The sequence below is a fragment of the Rhinatrema bivittatum genome, chromosome 18, assembly GCF_901001135.1.
Source record: "Rhinatrema bivittatum chromosome 18, aRhiBiv1.1, whole genome shotgun sequence".
Lineage (NCBI taxonomy): Eukaryota > Metazoa > Chordata > Amphibia > Gymnophiona > Rhinatrematidae > Rhinatrema > Rhinatrema bivittatum.
In genome coordinates this window covers 21,937,886-21,951,162 of record NC_042632.1, presented here as the reverse complement: position 1 = coordinate 21,951,162, position 13,277 = coordinate 21,937,886, and positions in this window count along the sequence as shown.

The following is a 13,277-nucleotide window of genomic DNA, read 5'->3' as shown; positions in this document are numbered from 1 at the left end:
TGTTGGAAACAGGATGTTGGGCTTGATGGACCCTTGGTCTGACCCAGTATGGCATTTTCTTATGTTCTTATGTGGCGCTTTATGTCCGGGGTGGCATAGAGTCCAACAGGATAAAGATCCTGCAAGAGACTAAATACACAATTGAGTCTTTATGAATAGAAATCCCTTGTGTATGGGGGAAGAGTATAGTGATCAGAGTATATTGCCATCCGCCTGGCCATAATGATGAGACAGACAGTGAAATGCTAAGATAAATTAGGGAAGCTTAACATATAGGTAATGCAGTATTAATGAGAGATTTCAATTACCCCAGTATTGGCTAAGTGAAACATCAGAACATGCTAGCTAGATAAAGTTCATGGATGGAATAAATGACAGCTTTATGGAGCAATTGGTTCAGGAACTGATGCGAGAGGGAGCAAGTTTAGATCTAATTCTCAGTGGGGCACAGGATTTGGTGAGAGAGGTAAGGGTGGTTGGACCATTTGGCAATAGCGATCATAATATGATCAAATTTGAATTAATGACTGGAAGGGGGAGAGTAAATAAATCCATGGCTCTAGCACTAAACTTTCAAAAGGGAAACTTTGATAAAATGAGAAAACTAGCTTAAAACTGAAAGGTGCAACAGGCATGGACATTGTTCAAAAATACCATCTTAGAAGTGCAGTACAGATGTATTCCATGCATTAAGAAGTGGCAGCAAGGTCAAATGATTGCTGGCATAGCTAAAATGTGAGGTGAAAGAGGCTATTTTAGCCAAAAGATTTTCATTAAAAAATTGGAAGAAGGATCCATCATAAGACAATAGGATAAAGCACAAGCATTGGCTAGTTAAATGTAAGACATTGATAAGACATGCAAAGAGAGAATTTGAAAATAAGTTGGCCGTAGATGCAAAAACTCATAAAAACCTTTTAAAATATATTTGAAGCAGATAGCCTGTGAGGGAGTCTTTTGGGCTGTTAGATGATCGAGGAGTTAAAGGGACACTTAGGGAAGATAAAGCCATTGTGGAAAGACTAAATTAATTCATTGCTTCAATGTTTACTGAAGAGGATGTTGGGGAGATACATGTTTCGGAAATGGTTTTCAAGGGTAACGATTCAGTTGAAATTACACAAAAATGTAATTACTACAATATATAGCCCAAAGTATTGTAAATGTATATACATACATGCAACCTTCAAATTGCTTTCTTTACTAATACAGTTTTTAAATAGTATAACAATAACTCTATAAAGAGGAAATAAACTGACTAAAATTAATGTTTGAATGTAAACCGAGGTGATGTTTCTTACGGACCCCGGTATATAAAAATCCTTAAATAAATAAATAAATAAATAAATAAATAAATAATAAAAATTGGGCTCCCAGTATGCATATCATCTGCTTGTACCAAAGAGAAAGGTAGGTAGGATCAGAGGCTGGTTTGGACATGGAAGGCAACAATGTGTAAATGTTTTGCATTTTCAAAATTATGGTGTTTTTCAGGAAACATGTAGTTATAGAGAAAACAGTTGAAAAGTTTCATGGGTAATTATTTTGTTTCTAAACAATTTTCAAAGGGAAAGTAAGGTCATACTTTCCCTTTGAAAATGGATGCAAAGTTCACAGGGAAATTGCCCATGGATTTTTCTCCTACCTGCATAGATTTCAAAATTGACCCCAATGTGTGCTTCCATAATTCTTGCAGGAAAGAAAGTCCCTACGTTGCACCACTTATGATCTTGCAGAAAAGTTATTAGGGGTTATTGTGGCAAGCATCATATGTTCTAAACTTGTGTTAGAATTATTAGGGAGTAGTAGAAAAGCTATTAGAGGATAGAATGGTTACCCATGGTTCATTTTCCTAAAATGTTGCAATGATTATAAAATTAAAATCTCAAAAGTGGAACGAGATGGAAAAGATACTTCTAAAACTTTTATTTTTCTCAGACAATTATTTTATTTTATTTTACTTCAATTTGATTATCCACTCTTTTCTTAAGAAAACTCAGTGATTATAATTAAAAAGTTGTCATAAAGCACCTTCCCACCCACCGCCACATGTCCAAAATTATAATACCAAAACAATCGTATTTCATAACCCCAAACCCACCCAAGCCCCTTTCCAATCTTTCACTAAATTCTAACCCACATTGCCGAACTATCCAACCTAATCATCCTCCTCCACTTCTATTACAATCAACTCCTGGTAGACCTAACCTAATCATCAAATAGCAATTCTAACTGATTTAAAGCTTTCTTGACCTTGCTTTATTGCCACCTGCCGCTGAGCACTGCCTGACGTCTGGGCCATGCTGGATTGCACCTGCCACTGACCACTGCCTGACCTCTGGAACTTGCTTGGTTGCTGCCTGTCTCCGACTTTGCTTGTTACCTCAGTCTCTTCAGTGGGATCTTCAGAGCATAGTAGAGGCTCCCACCTAAGACCTGCTGGCCATGGCACCCAAAGGCTCAACCAGAGGGGACCGAGGTCTAGTATAGGCAAAAGTCCAGCTGGGTCTCTGCTTCTCTCAACTCTGCCAGGTGCCGGTGAGGCCCTGCAAGGCTCTACCCAACTCAATTCATGGGTGCACACCCATAACAGTAACTTGCTGATGTGGTTGTTACTACCTTTAACCAATAAACCTCAGTGCTTTTGATGCAATTACAACATCGCTCTCTGCTGCAACCAGGTGGGGGTGGGGGAAGAGAAATTGGATTCAGAGACAAACAACATGAGTTCTCACTTTTTTACAGTCTGGGATACTGATGCACAGATATAAGGGAAAAACCACATGACTCCTTCTATGGTCAAATCCATAAGCAAAGCACGTCAAGCAGCACTATCTGGATTTTCAAGAATGCTCATCACCTAGTAAAAATGTTGCTAGCCATAAATTTTTATGGGTTATCATAAAGTCTGGGTATAACTGCACTGAGCTGAAGTTGTTAACCTTAAGTAAAACTGCATAGCACAGCAGATACTACCTTAAGAAGCTTGCTGAGCAGACTGAATTGACCATTTGTTCCTTTTCTGCCATCAATTTCTATATTCTCTCTCTCTCTCCTCTTCTCTAGATATTTAGGACCTCAAATCTCTTCTCATGTCTTTTGGTACAGACATCTCACTATTTGGGTTGTCTTTCTTTGGGCTACCTCTAGACTATCTAGACTGTTCTATCTTCTCACCTCTGTAGTTGCTATCTGTGGTGATGCACAGCTGTCCACATTACTTCCCTTCCCCTTGGCACTGAGCACATATGTGCTAATCTTGGCAGCTGGGCCTCATCCCCTCTTTATGGGTGCCCCTGTATCCTCTTTTTTTTTCTTGGGCTCATCCCCTATGCTTCTGGGCAGCATGGACAGAGGTGCCTCCTCCTTCCTCTTCAGCTGCAATCTCAGATCATGGCCATCTCTTATTTTGTTCTGAACTTGTAAAGGTCACAGGAGTGAAAGAGAATGGAGGAAAGCAACATTTTTCTTAAAAAGTAACATTATAAGATAAATGTAAGTAAGATCATGCAATTCATTTTATATACTACTGCTTTAGAATGATTTAATTTTAATTAGTTTTTTAGAAAAGGAAGTGGCCTTTAAGCATCTTAAATTATGCATGATATCAATTATCTTTAGGAGAATCACAAAAAAACAAATTAAGTATAGGTGAATGTCATGACCCACCAAATTAAGAAGAATCCAGCTTAGAACTAAATTGCTTCTTCTAATTGCCTGTCTTTTAAATAGTTTTAGATGTAACCTTACAGATTATGGATGCTTGTCTGGCCAATCCTGTACAGGAGAGGAGCTTGCTATGACCCCAGTATTAATATCAGTACTAGTATTCTAGCTATTCAGAAAGTAGTGCTTTTCTATGGGTGTGTTGGGGATAGCAGTTGTTACACACAGAAAATGTTATTTCTCTATATGATGGCATACAAGAGTTGTTCATTTAGAGGTCAATTCAATTCTTGTATTTTGAACTTCCACTTGGCAAATAGTACCAGATATTTGGAGCTTGCTAAATAACTATCATAAAAGTTTTTTTTTTCTTTTGGCAGTGTGTATGTTTGGGAAAGGCAAACATATATAGGACATGATTTAGAAAAATGGTATTTGATGCACGCATGAGATAGAGACACTGTAGACAATTCATTATGACCTTCTTCTCCATCCATGGCCTCCCAAGGCTTAATTACTTCATGGACTTCCCTTTTTCCAAATAACTTCCATTATCTTCTAAATGAAGAATATTGTCTAATTTTTTATATCATGTGAAATGTGCCATGCTTCTCTTATTTCTTTTATTTATTTATTTATTTTTAGATTTTTATATACCGGTGTTCCTATATGAAATAAAGATCACATCGGTTTACATTGAAACAGAACATGAAAATTGCCAAAAGGCATTACATAGAACAAGGTTATGAAACTTGGAACAGTGTACATAAGTTCAAAATTTTACAATATTACATTCCATTTGCATTAAATATGAAAATAATTTCAGGTTGGAGAACGAAGAAGTGATAGTTTCATCAGTCTTATCACTTCTCTAAATACTTATTTAAATATTGAATGGGGACTATCAGTTGGATGAAGGTGACTAATCCAACAGCACTGTTGGCACTGATCCTGGAACCTCATCATGACCCATACTTACTTAGGTAATGGGCAGTTTGATCGTTTATCAGCCAGTGCAAGATAACCTATCAGAGCTATATAATAAACATATAAGGCATGTTTGCTCATTCAAAAACTTGAAATACTAAGAGGTAGATATTCAAAAGCCATTTAGATAGATAACTCACATCTAAATGGATTAAATGGTATATTGAGCCAGATATGTTGTTATCCAGCTTTAATTTAGTCAGATATAAAAAGGGCATTTTGGGGGCGTTCTGGGGTGGGGTCCCGTTATCCAGCTAACTTAGCTGAATATTGGGTATATCCAGCTATAAGAAGTAGGTCTAGTTATCCAGTCTCATGTGGTTAGCCAAGCAATGGTAGAAGCATCATCAGAAGCAGTGGTCCTGGATCGTGGAAGGATGTGACCGAGATCCTGGAGACCAATTTCAGATAAAGGTACAGGGCGTGGGGGGGGGATAGAATGGAAAGGAGTGGATTGGGTTTTGGTGGGGGAATCTGGAGCCCACAGTATGGAATTTTTTAATTCTAAGGGAAGTAGGAGCAGGGGATGGTGAAAGGGGGACCAGGCCCCAATAAATTTATTTTTAACAATAAATGGGACATTTTGGGGAGGATGGCAAGTTCAGCCCCATGCAATATGGATGGGAGAGAGGTGGAGAAGAGGCCATGATTTGAGGGTTGTTTTTTTTTTTTAATGATACCTAAATTACCCCAGATGTATCATTTTGCTATAAAATTGCAAAAAATAGTGCCCATGATAAAAAAGGGGCGTGGTTGAGCTGCTGCTGGAGAGAAAGAAAGAGACAGAGAGAGATTCTTTATAAGGCTCTCATATAAGAAAACTATTTATACCACTATAGCAACTAGGTAGAGAGTGCATCAAGCTAGGTCGAGAGTAATTGTATAAATCTCATCTTTTTATAACTTTCATCTCTCCAAATCACATATAATCTTAAATGATGTCTACTGTGCTATTTGTACCTCTGACTGTGCATGTAAACTGCCCCCCAAAACTTCGCCCACCACCAAAACCTCACCCCGAGTTCAGAATGGCCTCTCCACCAGTGGTATAAAAAGTTGACTTATATGTGTGCTTCCCCAGATGCACTCTCTCACTCTCTCTCTCCTCTGCACCCCTCCCCTCCCATCTCTCCTTCCTCCTCTCCCTGCCTGAAATGGGATTTACGATGAGAGAGAAGATCCCTGTGTTACACCAGTTCTGATGAGAGAAGCAGAGGAGTTTTAATTTTTAATTTTTAATATATTGCGATCAATTTGTAAGATTGGAAGTGAACAATTTAAGGATACCTCCTGCCAAACCAATTTCCTGAAGATGAAAAAGGAGTATTTCGTGATCGACCATATCAACTGCAAATGAGATGTCGAGGAATATGAGTAAGACTCAATGGCAACTTTTCTCGCCTTAATGTGTCAATTAGAGACAGCAAAGAAAACTCAGTGTTCATGTCACGCCTAAAGCCAACTCATGCTTTTCTAGATGGTCAGTCAATTGTTTTAAAACCACAGTCTCAAGTACTATTGCTAGGAAAGGCAATGAAGAGATAGGCCTATAGTTATTTTAACTGGAACTGTCTAATTTGGTCTTTTTTAGGAGAAGATGAACTGCAACTCTTTTGAGACAGTCAGGAACCAAACCTTCTTCCAGAGACGGGTTGATGATATGAGTGAGGGTAGGAGATAATAAATCTCTAGAAACCTTGAATAAGGCAGTTGTATAACTACTGGAAGGGCACATAGCATCATTCAAGTTGGAAGTAATTTGACTAACTTCACTACTGGAGACACATAGCAGTGCATACCTTTTTATGCATTAATGTGCTTTCACTTGTTTTTGTTTTCTTTCACTTTTGAAAATATTGTAGCCTACACCTCAGCCTCCTTCCCAATCACTTCTCCCATCTGCAAGTCTAAAGAGCAGGAGCAAGCCTCAGTCACTTATGTTCTGTTGGGTCTCTGTCACAAAATAGTGCTGGCCAGCCCTGAGATCAGACTTAGCTTATATTATGCAGAAAGGGAAGTACAGATATCTGTGTACAACCAAATGGCCTGACCTCAGGGCCAGTGGATTCCATTCTGAGATGGAAATCCAGTGGGGCAGGCCCAACTGGGGATCACTCAAGTGGTTAGTGGGGTGCGAGAGAGTCCAGGGGTGCAGTGGGGGGGCTTTGATGATGGTAGTGGTGGTAGCAGATCCAACATATTTTCTTTTTGTTTTTCAGAGATTTATTTTCATTTATTTTTGTTTTATTTTAAATATATGAAATGAAATAAAGTACAAACAAACAAAAAAAAGAAATGAAAAACAAAATGAAACAACAAAATGTTCAGTGCACACCCCTAGTACATGACAGAAAATGCTAAGCCTACCATTGCAAAATATTTTGTTCCAGGTCACAATAAGAGAACAGGAGAAAATTCTTGATCACAGCTCTCATCTCAAGATATATTGGGTGCATGTTTCACCTTCCATATGGGCCATCTTTGCAGCTTGCCTGTCGAGGTGAAAGTGATAGTTTTACACTTGCAATTGCATGGGGATTAATAATGTTATTCATGTGAACTGGCTGTCTGAAAATTTCCCTCACTCACTGCGACTAAATGTCAATAACTGGCAGCCTTTCAGATTGATTGATTGATTGATTGATTGAGAGAATACATTGTTGGGATGTGTTTGAATTTGGGGGAAGAAAAGTGTGCATGAAGATGACATTTTCATATCTTCCGTCCTACTTTTCTAGCCAAAATCTGCCCACAGAACTTTTCAAAGTGAAAACATATGCATGCTTTTACTTTTTGAGAACTGTTGCACAGCCCTGGGCAAAAAGTAATTTCAGTGTTTGTCCATGGTGCGCAGTTTGAAAACTGCCCCCCACTTGATAGGATTTTTCAAAACAGTTTAAATGGGTAAACAGTGATTTATGTGCATATGCAGGCTATAAGAAAACTGATTTCCCTGGCTGCAGTGTGGCCCTCCTGCCTGCAGGGGCCCAGCAGGCCACTTGAAGACTTCCTGACTCAGCCTTGCGATGCCTTTTTAAGCCCGACTCGTCTATTATTCCTTGCCTTAATTTGAAGTCTTCTGCATTCCATGTTGTAACTATTTTAGCTCTGCTTTGCTGCAATACTTAGCCTTAGCTTTGCTGTTGTTTTTTTTTTTTATTAGCAGAAATTACACACTTTTGTTCTTAGTGTGGCCCCAGTATAGTGCCTTTTTTGTTTGTGCTTTATGTTCTGTTTAATTTCTTTATCAGTTTGGCCCTGTGTGGTGGCCTCCTGTTTTGTTTGTTTATTTATTTATTTAAGTTCTTTTAATATACCAATGCTCAAGACAAGTCTTATCGTACCGGTTTACAATGAACTAGGGGAGAACCAATTAACACGTTTGTTTGTTCTATGTCTGACCTGTCTTGTGTCTTGTTTGTGGTGCACTGCTTATCTTGTGTGTCTGCATTTGTTTGTGGGCGCCTTTCTGTTTCTTGTCTCCCTGGTGGGTTCCCTCCTGTAATTCTGTCCTTCAGTGCACCCTTGGCTAAGTCCACCAGACCCTGAGGGCTCAGACTGAGAGGGAGGTGGCCGGTACAGCAGAAGACCATGATGCCTGGCCAGCCCTGTACCTGAGTCCTGTGCTGCCCCTGTCCTGCAGTTACCCTATAGCTAGCCAGTGTGGCCTGATAATATGCACAAACAGCATACCTAAAGTTATTCGGATAACTATATTAGAATATTCAGCAGAGATTCCGAGAAATGGGTTTTTTTAATTGTATATTCCACCTTTTGTGATTGATCATCCACATCAAAGACAATTACCTTCAGGTTCTCGAGATATTTCCCTATCCCCATAGGGCTTACGATCAAAGGACTTGATTTATAACGCTTTTTTCCCCATACAGAATGGATGGAAAGCCTTAATAAATCAGGCTCTAAGTTTGTACCTAGGGCGATGGAGGGTGAAGTGATTTGCCCAAGATGAAAAGGAGTGTCAGCAAGATTTGAACCCTGGTTTGCAGATGGACTTCAGCAGCTGGCACTATTTTGTAAAATAGTACTGGTCCAAAAGGCAGATGGAGTGCTTGTGAACCCGCAGGACTAATATTCAACCAGGTCGGGTGTGCCTGGGGCGGTCAGAGGTCCAGGGGTTGGGGGAGTAACAATTTAAAACTCAAAGAGGTGAGGATTCGGACTGTAGCCAGATAAGTTAAAATCCTAACTGGCTATGTTTGAATATAACTGGTTAGGATTTTAAGTTATCTGGCTGTGTGTGGCTGGATAACTTGCTGCTTAACCGGATATGTTCAAAGATATCCAGTTAAGTAGTGCTGTAAAAAAAACAAATACTAAAAAGACCTTAGCAGTTCTGTGGTCTGATTTCCACCCCCTCCCCAATATATTGTAATTGGCTCCACTGGGGTGAGCAGCCCCCACCTCCAAAACACCCAGCAAAGCTGCAAATGAAAACTGTCTAGGGTCGCATACCACACCCCCGACCCTCCCACTCCCCTCTTTCCCACACCTACACACCTCTCCTCCTTTCCCCTATCAATTACCTAGGGCACCATTTATCCCAGCGACAGTCCTAAGTACCTAGGTGGCAAATAGATTAATCTACCAGTATAAAACATCTCTGCTTAAACCCCTGTGTCTACTGTCTATGTGGAACTTCACCCAGGTTGAAATTGCAAATGGCTAGCATAGTAAAAGTGAGCCAGAATGACTGTGCCTGTTGTAAGCTATCACATCAGTTTCATGGAAAGGAAATACAGCTGAGAATAATTTACACATTCATTCCTTTGCTATTAAAGGATGCTAAGTGAACTGTCAGTTTTTAAGAGAGGCTTCATTGCTTAACGTTTACTTGTGCTCTGCTAGCACTAGGATTGCCAGAGTCACAATATTGACTAAATATATGCCAGGCAAACATATGATTTTGCAGGAGTGTTGCTTAACCTGAGACCCTAAAGTCACATGTGACTCCTGAGTGCACTCAGGGCGATATAAAAGCAAATATGTTTCAAACCCGCAATAAACAAAATTGAATTAATACGTCAATTACACAGTTAAAAGAAGACTAGTATTTGGATGGGTCACTGGAGACACGGAGGTTGATATTCAAAAGCCGTTTAGACGGATAACTGAAAAGTTATCTAAATGGAAACATGGTGCTATTCATTGCTTGCGTGCAGCTAGAAAGTAGCTGTACACATTGGGGATGGGCCGAAGCAGGCGGAAGATATTTCCGGGAGGAGCAGATTTAGTCACTTAACTTATATGGCTAACTCTGGTCGTGCCATTGGGCTGTTCTAAAGTTAGCTACATATACTTTAATTCAGTGGCACTGTGATGCCATTGAATACCCCAGTTAGGTTAGCCAGATAAGTGTATCCAGCTAACATAACTAGCCATTCTACGGCTGAATATCGGCTCCTGCAATTTTAATAAGTTACTTATTGAAAAATCGTATATTGATGGTGAATTTAATTTAAAGATTAATATTATAACATTAGAGATAGCCCTCCATTTTACGACCTATGTGCTGTGCATAGGTATATATATATTTCAGCTCCCAACAATTTTTTTTCTTAAGTTGGTAATTTGTAAAAGAGAAGGTTTGATGATATCAATCCACCAACCACCATGACACCTTTCCTGGATAGTTGGGCAGCTCCAATGGCTACATGGCACTTATCTGCATCTGGTTGTATAAGGAAATGCTGCTTTCCTTACCAGAAGCAATGTACTAACTAGCTGTGGCACTGAAACACTAAATTAATGTCGCTGGAAGACTGATGGGCCAGGGCAGAATTTCTCTGGCACTGGATGATTATGCTGGCAACTCTCTGGCACTGGATGGCTGTTCCAGCATCATGATCAGGGTCTCTCCAAGCTGGACCAGGGTCTCTCTGGCACTGGTAGCAGGGCCAAAAAGCTTTTTCAGGAGTACAGTGGCTGGACTGGATTGATCCTCCTGGAGCAGTTCAGCTGGACAGGACTGTTCCTCCTGGATTAGATCAATTGGACGGGGCTTGGTCTGAATTCTTGGATGAGATGGAACAGCATCTCCTTGGTGCTGGGTTGCTGGAACAGTGTCTCTCTGACACTGGCTGGCAGGGACAACATCTCTTTGGCACAGGCCACCTGAAACAGAATTTCTCTGGTACAGGCTGGCTGAATCCACATCTCTATGGCACTGGCTAGCCAAAACAGTGTCTGTCCTGCACAGGCTGGCTGGGAAAAAACATAAGAACATGCCATACTGGGTCAGACCCTTTTGCATAGGCTGACTGGAACCACATCTCTCTGGCACTGTTTGACTGGAACAGCTGAACTGAATTCCTCAGAAGAGGATCTACTGAATTTGGTCTCTCCTGAAGTGGAGTTGATGGGAATGGACTCCTCCTGGAGCTGAGGCACCACTGAGACTGGCAGAGCTACAGATGGGATTCTTATTCCCTCAGACTGGGAAGATAAGAATGTGCAGATGATGTTAAAGGTGTTTTCACAGTGCACAATGATTGAACAGAGGAACAGGACTTCCCAGAAGGCAGAACTACAGCTGTGGTGGGAACATCAATCTGGAATGACTTCTGAGTAACAGGATTGGAGTTAGTTTCTAAGCCTTGAATACTCAGGAGAGACCCACTCCTATAGAGTGGCACACTCTGCTTTCCAATGAATCAAAATTGATCTTGCTAGCAGTTTGCTACTTGTACCCAGTGGCTGCTGGGTTTTCAGGACTGAATCAACTAGCTCTGTTTCAAAATATCTGCTGCCTGAAACCTGGGCAAGAGACTTGATGGAGTACGGGAAAAAGAAACAGAATGTTGTCTTGCTAGTAAGGAATTTAAACTAAATTGGCAAGTTATGCTTAAATTAGCTATACTTTTCAAGGAGGCTATGCTGGGTGTTAGCATTTACCTTTGTAGGCACTGGTTTTAATTTTCTTTGGCTGATTTTATGTGTCCCGATGAGCTGTGGTTTTCAAAGGAACTGGGCTTGGAGCCTTTCAGACTATTACAGGAGAAACCACATTAGAGAATTTTAATACACAGAGGCAGATTTTCAAAGGCTATGTGCGTAACCCGAGAAAATGTGCCCCTACGCGCGCCAAGCCTATTTTGCATAGGCTCGCTGGTGCACGCAAGCCCCGGGACGCGTGTATGTCCAGGGGCTCGCAAAAAGGGGTGGTCTGGGGGTATGGCAGGGGCGTGGCTGGGGCGTGGTGGAGGTTTGGGGGTGGGGTCAAGTGCTCTGGCACTCCGGCCTGTGCCAGGGCATGGCACACCAGTACGTGCAAGTTACGCCTGCCTTGGGCAGGCGTAACTTTTTCAACAAAGGTAGGGGTGGGGATTTAGTTAGGGCTGGGTGGTGAGTTAGATAGGGGAAGGGAGGAGAAGTGGGGGGGGGGCCCGGAGAAAAGTTCTCCAAGGCCACTCTGATTTTGGAGCGGCCTTGGAGGGAACGGGGAAAGCCATCAGGGCTCCCCTCGGGCCCGGCGCGCATACCCTTTCGTGCGCCGACCCCGGATTTTATAACATGCGCGTGGCAGTGTGCGCATGTTATAAAATCGGGCTTAGATTTGTTCACGCTGGTTTGCACGAACAAATCTATGCCTGCGCATAGATATTAAATTCTGAATTGGATACTGGACTGGTTTCAGAACAAAATGGATTGGTTCTGTCAGGAGGCATATACCTAGGAAAACATTTATATTTCCTCTAGGTAGGGTTAACAGAACCACTTTTCATACCGTCTGGAAATATCAGCATGTTTTTAGCTGGACATTTGTTGCATTTCCAATAAACTAGAACCTAGGGTGTAATCGAATCATCAGCAAGTGGGACCTTTAGCTTGAGATCTGTCTGGGTTGCAGCACAACTGCTACAGGCCTTTATAGATAGAGATTTTATACACCAACATTTTGTACAGTCACACAATTTAAAAATAGGGAAATGGCAAACAATGTATTTTAGATAATATGAAGGATTCCAAATTTAGAAGGCAGGACATACAGAATAATACTCAGAATCTGGAATGGCTTGAATTGCTGGAGCAGGAATGCCATTGCTAGTTTCTATAATAAAATTTGTTCCAGACTCATCAGGTTGTCAGGAAACCCTGAGCCCACTCATGAGGAGGTTCTTTGGCCTCTTCATTCTGTCATGGACTGACAGGCTGGTGTCATGGAGCACCTGCACAGAGGCAGTACAGGGCTTCAGGTCAGGACTGGAGGAGGTCTGCCTAATCACCCATCTCTCTCACAGACTGAGCCCTTGGGTTCTGGGGGTTGTTAGGACTTGTCTTCTATGGAACATCATGGTACAGACATGGACTAGGAGCTTCTGTGCAGGCTGGGAGATTGATGCAAATACTGGCTGAGAGCTGGCTACAGGTACTGCCTAAGACCTTCTACAGGTCACAGGCTATGGCTTAGACTCAGAGCACAGGTAGGGTCTGAGTACAAAGCACAGGCTGAGAGATAGATACAGAGCTCAGTACTGACTGGGTGCTCTTGGACACTGGGGCTAGATAGAGTATACAGACTGGGGCTTGAACACAGAGCATAGGCTGGGGTTGGACCAAGGAAGAGGCAAAAGGACAAGGGTAAATCCTGGGAAACAGACAAGGGA